A 19,174-nucleotide genomic window follows, 5' to 3' on the forward strand; every position below is an offset into this window, starting at 1 on the left:
CCCAAGATGTCAATCAACAGGTGAATGGATAAAGATGTTGTATATACGTGTATGGATACACACACATACACAAATGAAATATTCCTCAGTCATAAAAAAAAAAACCTTACCATTTGTAATGTCATAGATGGAACTAGAGGGTATTATGCTAAGCAAAATAAGTCAATCAGAGAAAGACAATTATACGATTTTGCTTAGATGTGGAATCTAAGGGGAAAAAAAAAACACACAGATGATCATAGGGGAAGGGAGGGAAAAATAAAGTAAGACAAAACCAGAGAGGGGGACAAACCATAAGAGACCCTTAACTACAGGACACAAACTAAGGACTGTTACAGGGGAGGGGAGTGGGGGAGATGGGGTAACTGGGTGATGGACATTAAGGGGGGCACTTAATGTAATGAGCGCTGGGTATTATACACAACTGATAAATCACTAAACTTTACCTGTGAAACCAATAATACACTATGTTAATTAACTGAATTTAGGAGCACCTGGGTGGCTCAGTAATTAAGCATCTGCCTTCGGCCCAGGTCATGATCCCAGAGTCCTACAACTGAGCCCCATATGGGGCTCCCTGCTCAACAGGAAGCCTGCTTCTCCCTCTCCCACTCCCCCTGCTTGCGTTCCCTCTCTCGCTGTCTCTGTCAAATAAATAAATAAAAATCTTTTTAAAAAAATTAACTGAATTTAAATAAAAATAAGTAAATAAAATAAAAAATCCTGGAGTGCCCAGGTGGCTCAGTTAAGCAACTCACTCTTGATTTCTGCTCGGGTCATTTTATCAGGGTCATCAGATCAAGGCCCAAGTCAGGCTCCACGTTTAGCAGGGAATCTGCTTGAGACTCACTCTCCCTCCACCTCGGCCCCTCCCCTGACACACGTGCCCTCTCTGGAGCACATTCTCCCTAAAATAAAATTAAGAAGTTAAAAATAAAAAATATTTTAAAAACTAAAATTAAAAATTTAAACAAAAAAAGGAATAAGGTCCATTATCCAGAACTTTTTTTCCTTAGTTTTATTTGATGTTTTAAGTCATCTCTATACTCAATGTGGAGCTATACCGACTGAGCCAGCCAGGCACCCCAGAACTTCCTTCTTTCTTTCTTTTTTTGTAAAAGATTTTATTTATTTATTTGACAGAGAGATCACAAGGAGGCAGAGAGGCAGGCAGAGAGAGAGGGAGGAAGCAGGCTCCCTGCTGAGCAGAGAGCCCGATGCGGTGCTCAATCCCTGGATCCTGAGACCATGACCTGAGCTGAAGGCAGAGGCGTTAACCCACTGAGCCACCCAGGCACGCCCCCCCCCAGAACTTATTTCTTATAAGCATTCATACTATACCTATTTCAGGATTGGCAACTAAAGTTTAAGTATTAACCATATGTATCCCTTATTCCTTGGCAGTTTGCAAAAAGTAGAAGTCAAAATTTTAACTGGAAGAAAGGGACTCTTTTTAATTAGAAAGACTAGTTTTAGAGAAGGAGGAGGAGTAGAACCCAAACTGAAATGAATGAAAAGTACTGCCTACTAGAAACTAAAGGGGTAATTAACTTAATAAACTGAAACTGAGAGTGCCTGGCTCAGCTGGTAGAAATCATGACCCTGATGTCAAGGATGTGAGTTCAAGCCCTATGTTGTGTGTAGAGATTATTTAGAAATAAAATCTTTTAAAAAATAAATAAAGGGGGGGGCACTTGGGTAGCTCAGTCATTAAGTGTCTGTCTTTGGCTCAGGCCATGATCCCAGGGTCCTGGGATCAAGCCCTGCATTAGGCTTCCCCTCAGCAGAGAGCCTGTCTCTCTCTGCCTGCCGTTCTGCCTACTTGTGTCCTCTCTCTCTCTCTGTCAAATAAATAATAAATAAATAAATATCATCTTTTTAAAAAATAAATTAAAAATATTATTTACTGGGGCACCTGGGTGGCTCAGTGGGTTAAACCTCTGCCTTTGGCTCAGGTCAAGATCTCAGAGTCCTGGGATCAAGCCCTGCACTGGCTTCTCTGCTTAGCAGGGAGGCTGCTTCCTCCTCTCTCTCTCTCTGCCTGCCTCTCTGCCTACTTGTGATCTCTCTCTCTCTGTGTCAAATAAATAAATAAAACCCTTTTAAAAAAACTATTTACTATTATTTGATATATAGTTATTATATATAATACATAAATATAATATAACAATATTATTTAATATAATATTATACATAATGTTGTTAATAAAAAAAATTTAAAAATAAATAAATAAGTGGGGGACCTGGACAGCTCAGTCAGTTAAGCATCTGACTTCTGCTCAGGTCATGATCTTAAGGTCCTGGGATTGAGCCCCATGTCAGGGCTTAATCCTTAGTGGGGAGTCTACTTGAAGACTCTCTCTCTCCCTCTGACCCTTCACCTGCTCATGCTCTCTAATAAATAAAATCTTTAAAAAATATTTTTAAACCTGAATCTGTGTATCAAAATGTCTAATATTCAAATTCCAAAATATCAGTGAAGAAGTTGCAAAAGGATAGTTTGATACCACTTGTTAATGTTTAACACACACACAAACTGTATTATTATGGACTCATGTACCATCATAGTATAAATACATATACTATAATGATTCACATCTACATCAAGAGAATGGTTACATCTGGGAAAAAGACAGGCAAGAGGAAGTACATTTATAAAAGAAGTACATGCCAAACAAAAGGTTAACAAGGTAACAGCACCTGAGGCCCTGCAAGCCAAACACACCATCAGTTAGAAGATCCTGACAATAAATCCATGACAGAATAAGATATAATGGGGGGAAGAGTTAAGGAAACCACTGAAAACAAACTCTTGGTTGTAGATTTCTGCACCAAGTCCTCCAACCCATGAACTGTAACAAAGGTATAGCAGGAAAACAAGGGAAGGGGTGGGGGCTCTCAGAAAGGATTCTCACCCTCTTGCCAGAAACCTGGTGTTTAATTTTGCTCTTTTGTAGAAAGATCCTAAGAGTAAAATGAAGAAGATGCACTTAAGCCATTAAAAAAAAAAAAAAAAAAGAACCTAAAAGGAACAATAATGCAATGCAACCCTGAAGGGTGAACTACCTAGACAGGGAAGAAGAAACCATAGTACACAATGCCAGTTCTCCTTCCCCAGCCTGAAAACACAGGTATCTGAGTGGTTGCAACAATCCTATCTCCCAAACACAAAACATAAATGAACACATTCTGGAAAAAGCCTATGTGTAATCAGACACCTATCCCCACCTAAGGCCTACCTAGCAGCCTAACAGCTCATCAACACAAGCTTTCCAATTTATTTCATTGTACCTACCTCATAAACAGTAATGGGATGGAAGATTATTTTATTAGGGTCAAACTAGAGCTCTCCAGAGAGCTAACATCATACTCAATGATTAAAGACTGCAATCTGCTCCACTAAAATGAGAAGCAAGACAAAGTAGACAATTTTCCCAACTTCTGTTCAACTGCAATACTGGAAATTCTAGCCAGAGCAAAAAGAACCAAAAAGGAATTGGAAAGGAAGAAGGAAAATTACCACTTCACAGATTACATAATCTTACATGTAGGAAACTCTAAAGGGTCCACCAAAAAAACTGCTAGAATAAATGAATTCCATAAAGTAGCAGGACACAAAACACACAAAATCATAAACACTGTGGTGCCTGGGTGGCTTAGTAGTTAAGCATCTGCCTTCAGCTCAGGTCATGATCCCAGGGTCCTGAGATCAAGCCCTGTATCAGGTTCCCTGCTTAGCAAAAAGCCTACTTCTCCCTCTTCCCACTCCCCCTATTTGTGTTCCCTCTCCTTTGCTGTGTCTCTCTCTGTCAAATAAATAAATAAAATCTAAAAAATAAAAAATAAATGAATGGGTGGTAAATTGGCTTTTTTTACAACTAAAAATATTTTTATTAATTTTTTTTAAAGATTTTGTTTATTTATTTGACAGAGAATGATCACAAGTAGGCAGAGAGGCAGGCAGAGAGAGAGAGAGGAGGAAGCAGGCTCCCCGCTGAGCAGAGAGCCCAATGCGGTACTCGATCCCAGGACCCTGAGACCATGACCCGAGCCGAAGGCAGCGGCCCAACCCACTGAGCACCCAGGCGCCCCAAAAGATTTTTATTAATTAAACAAACAAAAAAGAGAGGAAAACTCAGACTACAGTTTAAAAGAAGCCACTAGTCTCTACAAATAATGGTAAAGTCCATGGTACCATAAAAGCAGGCAGGCAGGCAGGCAGGCATCATCCAGAAATCTCCCCACCATTCCCTATAGAGGAGGAACTGTATTCCAACCCTAAACGGTCAACCACTGGGGCAGAAAAGAGAGCAAGCAAAGTGGGGGAACTGCCCACACAGACCTACAGAACACCAAATACAGCCCAATAGGAGAGACCAAAGTAGAAATGAAAACATCAATGCTGGTCAATATCCAAAGGTGCAGAAAGTAACTCAAAGTACCCACCTGACACAATGTAGAGGGTAGAAGACTAGGTACTGGATGAAAAGAAAATGGTTCTCACCACTTAGGTTAAAAAAAGAAATGCTTGGGATGCCTGGGTTCCTCAGTCATTTAAATATCTGCCTTTGGCTCCAAGACATGATCCCAGAGTCCTGGCATCAAGTCCCTCACTGGGCTCCTTGCTAAGTGAGGAACCTGCCTCTCCCTCTGCTCGCTACTTCCCCCTGTACATTCTCTCCCTCTCTCTGACAAAAAAAAAAACTTAGAAAAGATCAGAAATCAATATAGTATGGGGTCACCAGGGTGGCTCAGTTAGTTAACCATCTGACTGGTGATCTCAGCTCAGGTCTTGATCTCAGGGCCATGAATTTAAGTCCCTCATTGTGCTCTACCCTGGATGTGGAACCTACTTTAAAAAAAAAAAAAAGAGGAGGGGGAGGAGGAGGAGAAATGGATAGCATGACAAGCACAATTCCAAAAGGACGCATTAGAGGATGGAAGGTATAATGCAGAAGTCTAGTGAGAAACCACTGGTAGCTATGACTAAGATCTTACATAAGCAAAGGAACTGATCTTCTCAAATACAATCTCACAACTCACCTAAGGAAAAAAATTCACAACCACTGACCAGACCAAAGGTGCTGAAGAAAACCTCATGTATTTCTAAACCTCGTGTATCTCAGATCCAGAGAATTCCAGTTCCTGGGCTCTTAGAAGCCTGTAAGAAAGGTATTCTCAGCAAGTCTCAAAAGAACAGGACTTTAAGAAGCTAAGCCCTATCCAGAATCCTCACCAGCACCCAGGTTAGCCACTGAGGCCAACTCAGGTGGGTGAAATGTCTAAAGTAAGTACAAACAACTATAGGAGGATTGGTACAGTTATGAATTTGAACTATCGTCAAACAACTTTTAAGTATTCATGTCTTTTATTCTTACGCATTATACTTCTGTATATATTTGAAATTGGCCATATTAAATAAAGCGCCAAAGAAAAAAAGACGTTAGCTAGTGTAGTAATAATCAAGTGTGAGAGGCAGGCTTCTAATCAGAAGAACAGTATAAAACCTGCAAAATGTTAAAATGATGGCAAATCTAGAATTTTTTTTTTTAAGATTTTATTTATTTATTTGGCAGAGAGAGATCACAAGTAGGCAGAGAGGCAGGTAGAAGGAGAGAGAGGAGGAAGCAGGCTCCCTGCTGAGCAGAGAGCCCGATGCAGGGCTCGATCCAGAACCCTGGGATCATGACCTGAGCCGAAGGCAGAGGCTTTAACCAACTGAGCCACCCAGGCGCCCCAAATCTAGAATTTTATACCCAGGTAAGCCTACCTCAAGACGAATGGTGAAATAAAACTCTGGACAAATATGTATGCTTACCACTGGCAGGCCATGCCTGAATGTAAGAGTAAGACAGAATGTAAATGTAATGCAAGACAGAAAATAAAAGGTACCTCAAAAGAAAAGACAAAGGAGTAACAGAAACAAAAAGGAAAAAATGGTACTGAAGGAAAATTAACATGGATAAATATATAAAGAGATGAAAAAAATTAAAAATACTTAATAGTTTAGGACCCTTTCAACTCAACTGAAGTATGAGACAACATGGAAGATGGTAGAAATAAAGACTGGCATTCTTTTTTTTTTTTTTAAAGATTTTTTTTTTTTATTTTTATTTATTTGACAGAGAGAAATCACAAGTAGGCAGAGAGGCAGGCAGAGAGAGAGGAAGGGAAGCAGGCCCCCTGCTGAGCAGAGAGCCCGATGTGGGACTCGATCCCGGGACCCTGGAATCATGACCTGAGCCAAAGGCACCAGCTTAACCCACTGAGCCACCCAGGCGTCCCAAGACTGGCATTCTTAAAGTGTTCTGAACTGATCCATTAGATCATGTAAAACATTTAAACTAAGGACAAAAAAAAAAAGCAAACTTCAAAGAAACGACAAACTAGGAAGCCTCTGGAGGGTAATCTCTCTGAGCTCAAACAAAAGATTAGTGGAAAAAAAAATGAGAAGAATGGGCCAAAAAAGAAAAACAATAAACACATGGTTCAAACACACAACTGAAATGCTATTTTTCTCTTATCAGGTGTGCAAAGTTTAAGTAATACCTAGAGTTGAAACTCAGGAGAAAATGGGTACTTTCTATACATTAGTGAAAAAAAATTGGCAATATTTATCAAAATTAAAAATACACTGAACCTCTGAATAATTAGTCTTTTTTTTTTTTTCAATTTTATTTGCTTATTTGAAAGAGAGACCAAAGAGAGCAAGCACATAAACTGAGGAAGCAGTAGGCAGAAGGAGAAGCCCACTCCCTGCTAAGCAGGGAGCCTAACATGGGACTCAATCCCAGGACCCTGGGATCATGACCCAAGCCAAAGGCAGACAATCAACCAACTGAGCCACCCAGGCGCCCCTCACTTGTTTTTTAAAAAGATGTTATGTATTTGACAGAACACAAGCAGGGAGAGCAGCAGGCAGAAGGAGAGGGAGAAGGAGGCTCCCCACTGAGCAAGAAGCCTGACCTGAGACTCAATCCCAGAACCCTGGATTCACGACTTCAGCCAAACACAGATGCTTAACTGACTGAGCCACCCAAGAGCACCTAAATCATCTTTTTCTTACACATTTTCCCTCCCCCAAAATAACTTTCATAGGTTTTCAACATGGCACTGTTCATATTAACATAAGATTGGAAAAAATCTAAATGATTGTCAATACAGGACAGTATCAACCCATCATGACAATGGAAAACTATGCATCAGAAAAAGAAAAAAACTTGAAAAAAAGGGATGGGGTTTTTTTTTTAAGATTTTATTTAATTATTTGACAGAGAGAGCACAAGCAAGGCAAGCAGCGGGCAGAGGGGGAGAAAGAAGCAGGCTCCCTGCTGAGCAGGGAACCAGGTATAGGGCTCTGGAGCTCCATCCCAGGGATCATGACCTCAGCCAAAGGCAGATGCTCAACTAACTGAGCCACCCAGGCACCTCAAGGATGTGCTTTATAAACTGGTATGAAATAATCTCCCTAAAGTTAAGTGAATAAAGGCAAAAACATTATTTTTAATTACATAATTTTATGATTCTAAAAAAAAAGACTAATTTGTCACAAGCCAAATGTTAACATTTTAAATAAGTCATTGCTACAAATAACAATGGTTGCTGGCATTACTAAACACATGACAATATCTTATGTGCTCTGATGGAATAATACAACACATCTTATTAAACACTCTTTGTCAAAAAACCTAATCTGAATCTGATCAAGCCTCTAAATCTAATAATTAAATTATAGATATAGAAGAGACTAAAAAACATTAAATAATTACCCAAGGATACAATAAGCAACATTCAGACTGAAAAATCTCTGTCCGAATGATCCATGGAATCAGCAGTTTCTTCAACAAATAGCAAGGGAAAAAAAGGAAGACAGGAACTTAAAGATTAAATCAGTTCCAAAAAAACAACTCAAGACCACCAAGCTATCCTGACTGAAGAATGACTCTTAAGACTATATCCTTAAAAATGGAAACAGAAAGAAAAGAATTACAAACTAAAAAAATTAAAGAGACATCAGTACTACAAACTGCAGAACAGCTAGAATCTATAAGGATTAGTACTGGCAGGTCACCAAACAAAACACCAAACACAAAAAACACAATGAACAAAACAAAAATTATTCAAAGAGCCTTAAACTAGAAAAAAATTAAGTGTCCAAAAAGTAGATTGATTTATATACATATACATATATGAGAGTTAGTGCATGTGCATGCATGTGTATCTCCACAAGGAATTCTATTCACCATTAAAAACCAACACACTACTGATACATTAGTAAGGATTAGCTTATAACCATATGTTAAGTGGAAAAAATGCCTGATACAATTAGTACATAAAGTTTATTTCCATTATGATATACCCATACAAAAGACAAATCTAAGTCTGGATGGCATATAAAGCATGTCAGCCAAGAGTGAGGTCATTAAAATGGGAATTTTCTACCATCTGCCTGAACACTTTCTACCATCTACAGAACACTGTAGACACAGTGCCTTTGCAGAAGTCTGGGAGTCCAGTGGAGAAGTTCCAACACACCACTAGAGCAAAAACAAAAAAACAAACAAAAAAATCCAGGACTAAACACATTGAAAAGGGTAAAATAAAGTTTCACTTCACCTGCCACACCCTTTCCCCACAGTCCCCACAGCACAGAACCAGGAGAGATTTTCTTAATCTCTGATTTCTCCCTTGGGAGAAAATCAGAGCATGTAAGTGAGCACCAAGCTTCCCCAGTTGTGTGGGACACTGCCAAAGAGATCCGTTTCATTCTTACCCCACCCAGAATACTAAGGTACTACATGACGGCAGAGAGTGGCTGAAAGAACATCATCGCTCTCAGAAGATATAAAATGGGATGTGGAACCTACTAACTGCAACGCAGACTTCATTTGGAAGCCCACCCACAAGCTACCTTGTCTTGAGGATGCTGCTAGCTGGTAAATGGTTGGCCCCAACTCTCTACACACCTAACCCACACATGCTCTCACTCTGTGGCTAGCTCCCAGTGTTCACCCCCGACAAGGGCAGAGAGAGAGCAAGCATCTATAGATAGTGAACAAGTACAAAAAGTTATCCTGGACTCTTCAGAACTGGGAGAAAGCACACAAACTTGACAATTCAGCACTGCCCTACAGAAAACAAACAAGAGACTGTCAAACTCGTCTTAGCTTTGCAGGATTAAGAAAAGGCATACAGGGGTACCTGGGTGGCTCAGTGGGTTAAAGCCTCTGCCTTTGGCTGAGGTCATGATCCCAGGGTCCTGGGATCCAGCCCCACATCGGGCTCTCTGCTCAGCAGGGAGCCTGCTTCCCCCTCTCTCTGCCTGCCTCTCTGCCTACTTGTGATCTCTGTCAAATAAATAAAATCTTTAAAAAAGAAAAAGAAAGAAAAGGCATACAAACATACATACAAAAATTCTAATTTATGGGGCACCTGGATGGCTCAGTGAGTTAAAGCCTCTGCCTCTGCCTTCAGCTCAGGTCATGATTCCAGGGTCCTGGGATGGAGCCCTGCAGCAGGCTGTCTGCTCGGCAGGGAGCCTGCTTCCCTTCTTCTCTCTCTGCCTGCCTCTCTGCCTACTTGTGATCTCTGTCAAATAAGTAAATAAAATCTTTTTTTAAAAAAGTATTCAAAACAGTTGTTTTAAGGAAGCTTGGTGACCCACAAGAAAACACAGAAAGACAATTCAACAAAATCAGAAAAGCAAAACACAGACAAAAAGTGAGAAGTTCTAAAAAAGAGATAAATTTTTCAAAAAGAACCAAAACAACAAAAGAGAAGTTGTGGAGCTGAAGTACACAAAATGAGGAACACAATGTGTTCTTCAATATGAAGAACACAATGAATGAAATAAAAATGCAATACAGTGCAAAACAGAAGACATGATCAAGCAGAAGGAACCATCTGTAGAAAGCAGGTTGATTTTGAAAATTACACATTCAAAAGTAAAAAGACTGAAGAAAGCCTAAGGAACTACAGGATACAATTAAAAGAAATATCCATGTATTTTTGGAGGAGTCCCAGAAGAAAGAGAAAGGGGGGCAGCATTTTATTTAAAAGGGAAATAGCAGCAGACAACTTCCCAAATGTGATTAGAGATTTGAATACTCAAGTTCATGAAGTTCATGCTGCAAAAAATTTCAACTCAGTAAGATCTCCAATACATATTATAATAAAACTAACTCTGGAAGAGAAAAAAAGTAGGGTGCCTGGGTGTCTCAGCTGGTTGAACATCTGCCTTCAGCTCAGGTCATGATTCCAGTGTCCTGGGATCTAGCCAGCTTCCGGCTCTTGCTCAGCAGGGAGCCTACTACTCCCTCTCCCTCTGCCTGCCGCTCTGCCTGCTTGTGCTCTCTAATAAAGAAATAAAATATTAAAAAAAAAAGAGAGAAAAAAATTCCTCACATAAGCCCAGAAAGAATGGGATGATCCATTAAATAAATGCTGAAAGAAAAAAACTGCCAAAGAAAGAAAGGAAGAGAGAAAGAAACTGCCAACCAAGAATACTTTACCCAGCAAAAATGTCCCTCAGAAATGGAGAAATAGGGCGCCTGGGTGGCTCAGTGGGTTAAGCCTCTGCCTTCAGCTCAGGTCATGATCTCAGGTTTCTGGGATCAAGTCCCACATTGGGCTCTCTGCTCGCCAGGGAGCCTGCTTCCTCCTCTCTCTCTCTCTCTGTTTGCCTCTCTGCCTACTTGTGATTTCTCTCTGTCAAATAAATAAAATCTTTAAAAAAAAAAATGGAGAAATAAACACTTTCCCAGAAAAAAATCTGAGAGAGCTCACCACCAGTATACCTGCCTTGAATACAAAGCTAACAGGAATTCTTCAAAATGAAATGAAATTAAATGAAATACTATTTAGTACATGAAAATACAAAACACACTTGGGGCACCTGGCTGGCTCAGTCAGTCAAAGCACTTTCATTCAGCAAGGCTCATGATCTCAGGATCATGGGATCAAACCTCACTTATTGCAGTCTGCTTGTCTCGCTCCCTCTGTCCCTGCCCCCCCCCACCCACACACTCTCCCAAATAAAGTCTTAAAACATATATAAAACACATTTATAAAAAGAAGAGTATGGTCAAATTTGAAATAATCTAATACTATAATATGGTGGTATGTCAATCATTTAACTCTAGCAAAAGCCTTAAAGAACAAAATTATTAAAAATAACAATGGCTACAATTTGCTAATGGATACAGGATATAAAAAGATATAAATGGGGGCACTGGGTGGTTCAATTCAGCATCTGCCTTTGGCTCAGGTCATGATCTCAGGGGCCAGGGATCCAGCCCCATGTTGGGCTTCCTGCTCAGTGGGAGTCTGCTTCTCTCTCTCTCTCTCTCTCTGCCCCTCACCCCCCTTATGCTCTCTCCCACTCAAATAAACAAAATCTTAAAAAAAAAAAAAAAGATAAATGGTAGCATCGAAAAGGAAACTGGGGGATGGCAGTAAAAGGGCAGAGGTTTGGAGGTTTTGGGGGGTTTTTTGTGTGTTTTTGTTTGTTTATTTGACAGAGAGACAGAGACAGAGACAAAGAGGGAATACAAGCGGGAGAGAGGAAAAAGCAGGCTTCCTGCTGAGCAGGGAGCCTGACATGGGGCTTGATCCCAGGACCCTGGAATCATTATCTGAGCCAAAGGCAGAAGTTTAACAAATGAGCCATCCAGGAGCTGTATGGAAGAGGTTTTATATGCAGTTGAAATAAAGTTATTAACTTAACACAGACTATTATTTGTAAGATGTTTCATGTAAGCCTCAAGTACCTGAATACATATTAAGCAAACACTAGATTTAAATAAAGAAATAAAAACATTACAGTAAGAGCATGGGACTTGTATATTCCATTTTCAGTAATGGATAGATCAGACAGAAAATCAATGAACACTGGACTTGAACTACACTTAAGAATAAATGGACCAGCCATACACAGAACATTCCATCTCACATCAGGAGAACAGATATTCTCTTCAAGTGCACAGAGAACATTTTCCAGGACAGATTACACGTTAGGTCACAAAACAAGTCTTAGCAAATTTAAAAAGACTTAAATCATACTAAGTACCTTTTCCAACCATAATACTGTAAAAACAAATCAGTAAGAGGTGGAAAGATGGAAAATTCACAAATATGTGAATATAGACAACACACTTCTGAACAACCAATGAGTCAAAGAAATCATCAAAGGAGAAATCAAAAAACATCTTGAGACAGAGGACCTGCATGGCTCAGTTAGTTAAGCATCCAATTCCTGATCTCTGGGTTGTGAGTTCAAGTCCCATGTTAGGGACTTGAACCATGCTAGGCATGAAGCCTCCTTTAAAAAATCTTGAGGAGCACCTGGGTGGCTCAGCGGGTTAAAGCCTCTGCCTTCAGCTCTGGTCATGATCCTAGGGTCCTGGGATCGAGCCCCACATCGGGCGCTCCGCTCAGCAGGGAGCCTGCTTCCCCCCCCACACCCCGCCCACCGCCACCTACTTATGATCTCTGTCCATAAATAAATAAATAAATAAATAATCTTAAAAAAATAAAAGAAAAAAATCTTGAGACAAGCTCCTCTTTCCCTAAGCGGCCTGAAGTGATCTCTGAAAATTGTTCACTATTCGCTTGACCAAGAAAACCCTACAAAATCAAGCAAATCAAGAGGTTCAAATCTTCATGTTCACTTTAATAACACATGTGAAACAGCCCAGGACATCAAAGGCATACATATCTGAAAGCCACCAAGTAGCTAAAAGACGTCACCCTGCAAAAGCAACGTCACCCTGCAGAAGCAACGTGTACCATTATGTCGCTATAGTGGTGGAGTTGGTAGGTGTGCCCAGGCCAAACAGTGGGGCTGGACACAGTCAGTTGCCCAAGTGTGCTGAATTTTTCCTGCACATGCTTAAAAATGCAGAGAGTGATGCTGAACTTAAGGCTTTAGTTGTCAATTCTCTGGTCATTGAGCACATCCAGGTGAACAAAGCACCCAAAATGTGGTGTAGAACTTACAGGGCTGATGGTCAGATCAACCTGTATAAGAGTTCTCCCTGCCACACTGAGCTGATTCTTACTGAAAAAGAGCTGATTGTTCCTAAAACAGAAGAGGAGGCTACACAGAAGAAAAAGATATTCCAGAAGAAACTTAAGAAACAAAAACTTATTGCCCTGAAGTAAATTCTGCACAGAATAAATGCAAATAAAAAGAGAAAAAAAATCTTAAGACAAACAAAAATGGAAATACAACATATCAAAGCTGATGGAATGAAACAAAAGAAGTCCTAAGAAAAAAACCAACAGTGATAGATGCTACATTAAGAAAAATAGGGGTGCCTGGGTGGTACAGTTGGTTAAGCATCTGACTCTTGGTTTCAGTTCAGGTTATGATCACCGTGCTGGAAGATGCAGCCCGTGAAGGATTGCATAGACTCTACACAGGGCTCCACACTTAGGAGGGTGAATACTTGGAAGATTCTCTCCCTCTACCCCTCCTTCCCTCCCTTTCTCTCTCTGATAAATAAATCTTAAAAAAATGGGGCGCCTGGGTGGCTCAGTGGGTTAAAGCCTCTGCCTTCAGCTCAGGTCATGATCCCAGGGTCATGGGATCGAGCCCCGCATCGGGCTCTCTGCTCAGCGGGTAGCCTGCTTCCTCATCTCTCTCTTCCTGCTTCTCTGCCTACTTGTGATCTCTGTCTGTCAAATAAATAAATAAAATCTTTTAAAAAAAAAATAAATAAATAAATCTTAAAAAAGAAAAAAATAGGAGTACCTGGGTGGCTCAGTCAATTAGGCATCTGCCTTTGGTTCAGGTCATGACCCCAGGGTCATGGGGTCCAGCCCGACATTCCCTGCTCAGCAGGAAGCCTGCTTCTCTCTCACCCTCTGACTCTGCCTGACACTCCCCCTGCTTGTGCCCCATCCCCCCCCACCACCAAATAAAATCTATTTTTTTAAAAAAATGAAGAAACAGAGAAAACATCCCACTTAGGATAGCATCAACAACAATAAAATTTGTAGGAATAAATTTAACTAACAAAGTGAAAGATCTGTACACTGAAAACAGTAAGACAGTGATGAAGGAAACTGAAGACCGAAATGAACTATGTTCACGAATCAGAAGAATATTGTTATAATGTCCATACTACCTAAAGCCATGTGTAGATTCAATGCAATCCCTCAAAACTCTAAAAGATTTTTTTAAAGAAATAATTATGAAATTCAAATAAAACCACGATCCTCAGGCACCTGGGTGGCTCAGTGGATTAAGGCCTCTGCCTTCAGCTCAGGTCATGATCCCAGGGTTCTGGGATTGAGCCCCACATCGGGCTCTCTGCTCAGCAGGGAGCCTGCTTCCTCCTTTCTCTGCCTGCCTCTCTGCCTTCTTGTGATCTCTGTCAAATAAATAAAATCTTAAAAAAAAAAAAAAAAAAAAAACACGATCCTCAGAACAAAGCTGGAAGCATCACACTTCCTGATTTCAAACTGTATTACAGGGATGCCTAGGTGGCTCAGTCAGTTAAGCATCTGCCTTCAGTTTCAGTCATGATGCCAGGGTCCTGGAATCAAGTTCCACATCCAGCTCCACACTAAGAGGGGAGCCTCCTTCTCCCTCTGCCTACCACTCCCCTACTTGTGCTCCCTCTCTCAATCTCTGACAAATAAAATCTTTAAGAAAATAATTTTTTAAAAAAAAAAAACCACTATATTACAAAGCTGTAATAATCACAACAGTATTGTGCTGGCATAAAAACACACACACAGTCCAAAGGAACAGAGTGGAAAGGCCAGAAACAAGCCCATGTATATATGGTCAACTAATATTTGACAAGAGAGCCAAGAATACTCAATACATGATGCTGGGAAAACTAGATATTCACAGGCAAAAGAATAAAACTGGATCTTTATCTTACACACACAAAAATTAACTCCAAATGGATTAAAGATTTGACTAAGACCTAAAATCAAAAAATTAGGAAAAAAGCTCCTTGACATTGGTCTTGGCAATCATTTTTTTGGATATGACACCAAAAGCAAAAGCAACGGAAGTAAAAATAGACATGTAGGACTACATCAAACTAAGCACATCTGCACAACAAAAATAACAACCTAAAGAATGGGACAAAATATCTGCAAATCATCTTTATATAGGATTAATATCCAAAATATATAAGGAACTCATACAACTCAACAACAAAATAAATAACCCACTTTAAGAAAAATGGGTAAAGGATCTCAACAAACATTCTTCCAAACACCTACATATTGCCAACAGGTAAGTGAAAGATGCTCAACATCACTAATCAAGGAAATGCAAATCAAAACTAAAATAAGCTATCACCTTACATTTGTTAAAGAGCCATGAGGATAGCTGGTCAGGATGTGGAGAAAAGGGAATCCTTCTAAATAAAAGATGAGCTAAGTTCTTGTCATCTATTGTACAGCATGGTGGCAGAATGAGGACCGTGATTAAGAATGGGGCACCTGGGTGGCTCAGTGGGTTACAGCCTCTGCCTTCGGCTCAGGTCATGATCTCAGGGTCCTGGGATGGAGCCCTGCATCGGGCTCTCTGCTCAGCAGGGAGCCTGCTTCCCCCTCTCTCTCTGCCTGCGTCTCTGCCTACTTGTGATCTCTGTCAAATAAAAAAATAAAATCTTAAAAAAAAAAAAAAAAAAAAGAATGGGGCACCCAGCTGGCTCAGAAGGGCATGCACCTCTTGAGCTCCAGGTCTTAAGTTCCAGCCCCACATTAGGTGCAGAGATTACTAAAAAAATAGACAATACTGTATTATATACCTTCTCCGTGTGTGTGTGTGTGTGTGCGCAAGTTATTACTAAAAGTAAATCTCAAATGTTCTCGCCACTAGAACAAAAAAATAATTATGTGAGGTGATGGGTATTTTAACTAATCTTCTTATGATAATCATTTTGCAATATATGCATATTATCACGTCATACACTTTAAACTTACACAATGTTATAGGTCAATTATACCTCAACAAAGTTGGAGAGAGAAAAGCACATCCAGCAGTGACAAGGATGGTGGTTGGTAGAAATAGTCCATTGTGGTGGTGCTTACTTTTATCAAAATGAATGAAACCATATATTTAAAATTGATATATAATTTTTTATACAACATTATTGTATCAATAAAGTATATTTGGGGAACCTGGGAGGCTCAGTTGGTTAAGCAACTGCCTTTGGCTCCAGGTCATGATCCCAGGGTCCTGGGATCAAGCCCCTCATGGGGCTACCAGCTGAGTGGCAAACTTGCTTCTCCCTCTTCCTCTGCTGCTTTGCCTGCTTGTGCTCTCTTGCTCTGATAAATAAAATCTTTAAAAAAAAAAAAAAAGGAAAAAAGAGGAAAACCCATCCATAAAGAAAAGTCAAAAGTTCTTTAAAAAAAAAATCACTGGGGGACGCCTGGGTGGCTCAGTGGGCTAAAGCCTCTGCCTTCGGCTTAGGTCATGATCCCAGTGTCCTGGGATCAAGCCCCACATCCGGCTCCCTGCTCGGCGGGTAGCCTGCTTCCCCTCTTCTCACTCTGCCTGCCTCTCTGCCTACTTGTGATCTCTGTCAAATAAATAAAATCGTTAAAAAAAAAAATCACTGGGGCGCCTGGGTGGCTCAGTGAGTTAAAGCCTCTGCCTTCCACTTGGGTCATGATCCCAGGATCCTGGGATCAAGCCCCGCATTGGGCCCTCTGCTCAGCGGGGAGCCTCCTTCCCCCTCTCTCTCTGCCTGCCTCTCTGCCTACCTGTCATCTCTGTCTGTCAAATAAATAAAATCTTTAAATGAAATAAAATAAAAATCACCAACTACTACAGACCTCATCTGAATTCTAATTTTAATTTTTTTTTCCTAGATTTACTTATTTCAGAGGCATCTAGGTGGCTCAGTAGTTGGGCGTCTGCCTTTGGCGCAGGTCATATCACAGGGTCCTGGGATCGAGTCCCACATCGGGCACCTGCTCTGCAGGAAGCCTTCTTCACCCTCTCCCAGGCTTGTGGGTCCCTCTGTAGCTGTCTCTCTCTCTCTCTGTCAAATAAATAAATAAAATCTTTAAAAAAAAAAAAAAAAGATTTTTTTTTTTTTAGAAAGAGAGCACCAGTGGGAGGGGCAGAGGAAGAAAGAATCTCAAGCAGACTCCACACTGAGCAGAGATCAACTCAGGGCTCAATCTCACAACCATGAGATCACAACCTAAGCCAAAACCAAGAGTCAGATACTTAACCAACTGTGCCACCCCAGATCTCCTTTAATTCAAATTTAAAAGGTAATATTAAATATAAATTCTTAAACTTTAGGGGCACCTGGGTGGCTGAGTGGGTAAAGGTTAAGCCTCTGCCTTCTGCTCAGCATGATCTCAGGGTCCTTGGATCGAGCCCCACACTGGGCTCTCCGCTCTGTGTGGAGCTTGCTTCCCCCCCCCCTCTGCCAGCCTCTCTGCCTTCTTATGATCTCTCTCTCTCTCAAATAAAGGAAATCTTTAAAACAAAACAAAACAAAATTTAAACTTTATAGAGTATGAGGGAAATTTGACTACTAAAGGCTTCATATTAAGAAAGTATTATTGGGGGCGCCTGGGTGGTTCAGTGGGTTAAAGCCTCTTTCTTCAGCTCAGGTCATGATCCCAGGGTCTTGGGATTGAGCCCCGAATCAGGCTCTCTGCTCAGCAGGGAGCCTGCTTCCCACCCCACCCCCGCCTGCCTCTCTGCCCACTTGTGATCTCTGTCAAATAAATGAATAAATAAATAAAATCTTTTTAAAAAAGAAAGTATTCTGGGGCGCCTGGGTGGCTCAGTGGGTTAAAGCCTCTGCCTTTGGCTCAGGTCATGGTCCCAGTGTCCTGGGATCGAGCCCCTCGTCGGGCTCTCTGCTTAGCAGGGAGATTGTTTCCCCTCCTCTCTCTCTGCCTGCCTCTCTGCCTACTTGTGATCTGTCAATTAGATAAATAAAATCTTTAAAAAAAAAAGCCTCTGCCTTCAGCTCAGGTCATGATCACAGGGTCCTGGGATCAAGCCCCACATTTAGCTCCCTGCTTAGTGGGAGGCCTGCTTCTTCCTCTCTCACTCCCCCTGCTGTGTTCACTTTCTCCCTATGTCTCTTATCAAATACATAAATAAAATCTTTTAAGATTTTATTTACCCATTTGATAGAGAGATCACAAGCAGGCAGAGAGAGGGAAGCAGGCTCCCCGCTGAGCAGAGAGCCCAATGCGGGGCTCCATCCCAGGACCCTGAGATCACACCTGAGCTAAAGGCAAAGACCTAACCCACTGAGCCAATCACGCGCCCCCATTAATAAAATCTTAAAAAAAAAAAAAAAGTATTCTTGGGCAGCCTGACTGGCTCAAGTGGTAGAGCATGCAAATCTTGAGATCAGGGTCATGAGTCTGAGCCTCATGTTGGGGGCAGAATTTACTTTAAAAGAAAAAAAAAAGAATTCTTAATTTTTTAACTTTGACAATGATACTGTGGTTATTTATTTTTTAAATATTTGTCTTTTAGAGAACTGTATTGAAATATATACAAGTAACATGTAATACCCGTATTTGCTTCAAAGTCATCCAATGGGTAGAAAAGGAAATGGGCTGGCATATAAAGAAAACAAAATTGTCCATGAGTTGCTTAAGTGCTTACTGGGTAATGGTTACATAAAATCATTGTCACCTTCCTTCCCCATTTCTACAGGTGATTGTATGTAGTTTAAATTTCTATAGGAAAGTAGAAAAAATTGCCAAGCATACCAAATAGCAAGAACAAAAACCACAGTCAAAAACAGAAGAAGGGTTGGGCGCCTGGGTGGCTCAGTGGGTTAAGCCGCTGCCTTCGGCTCAGGTCATGATCTCAGGGTCCTGGGATCGAGTCCCGCATCGGGCTCTCTGCTCAGCAGGGAGCCTGCTTCCCTCTCTCTCTCTCTGCCTGCCTCTCTGCCTACTTGTGATCTCTGTCTGTCAAATAAATAAATAAATAAAATCTTTAAAAAAAAAAAAAAACAGAAGAAGGGTGCCTGGGTGGCTCCGTTGATTAAGCGTCTGCCTTCGAGTCAGGGCATAATCCCAGTGTCCTGGGATCAAGTCCCACATCAGGTTCCCTGCTCAGCAGGAAGTCTGCTTTTCCCTCTGCCCCTCTCCTCTGTTCTCCCTTTCTGTCTCTCTCAAAAATTAAGAAAATCTTAAGAAAAAAAGAACA

At 40.9% G+C, this 19,174-nt stretch overlaps 1 protein-coding gene and 1 pseudogene across 3 annotated transcripts in view; one reads left to right on the forward strand and one right to left on the reverse strand.

Moving 5' to 3' along the window:
* Window positions 1–19,174, reverse strand: part of USP34 (ubiquitin specific peptidase 34) — a 247,719-nt gene that overhangs the window by 206,491 nt on the left and 22,054 nt on the right. The gene's annotated exons all lie outside the window — the stretch shown is intronic.
* Window positions 12,588–13,161, forward strand: LOC106004773 (annotated as a pseudogene).

This window comes from Mustela putorius, unplaced genomic scaffold (genome assembly GCF_011764305.1).
Source record: "Mustela putorius furo isolate JIRA1106 unplaced genomic scaffold, ASM1176430v1.1 tig00000224_pilon_pilon_pilon, whole genome shotgun sequence".
NCBI classification, from domain to species: domain Eukaryota; kingdom Metazoa; phylum Chordata; class Mammalia; order Carnivora; family Mustelidae; genus Mustela; species Mustela putorius.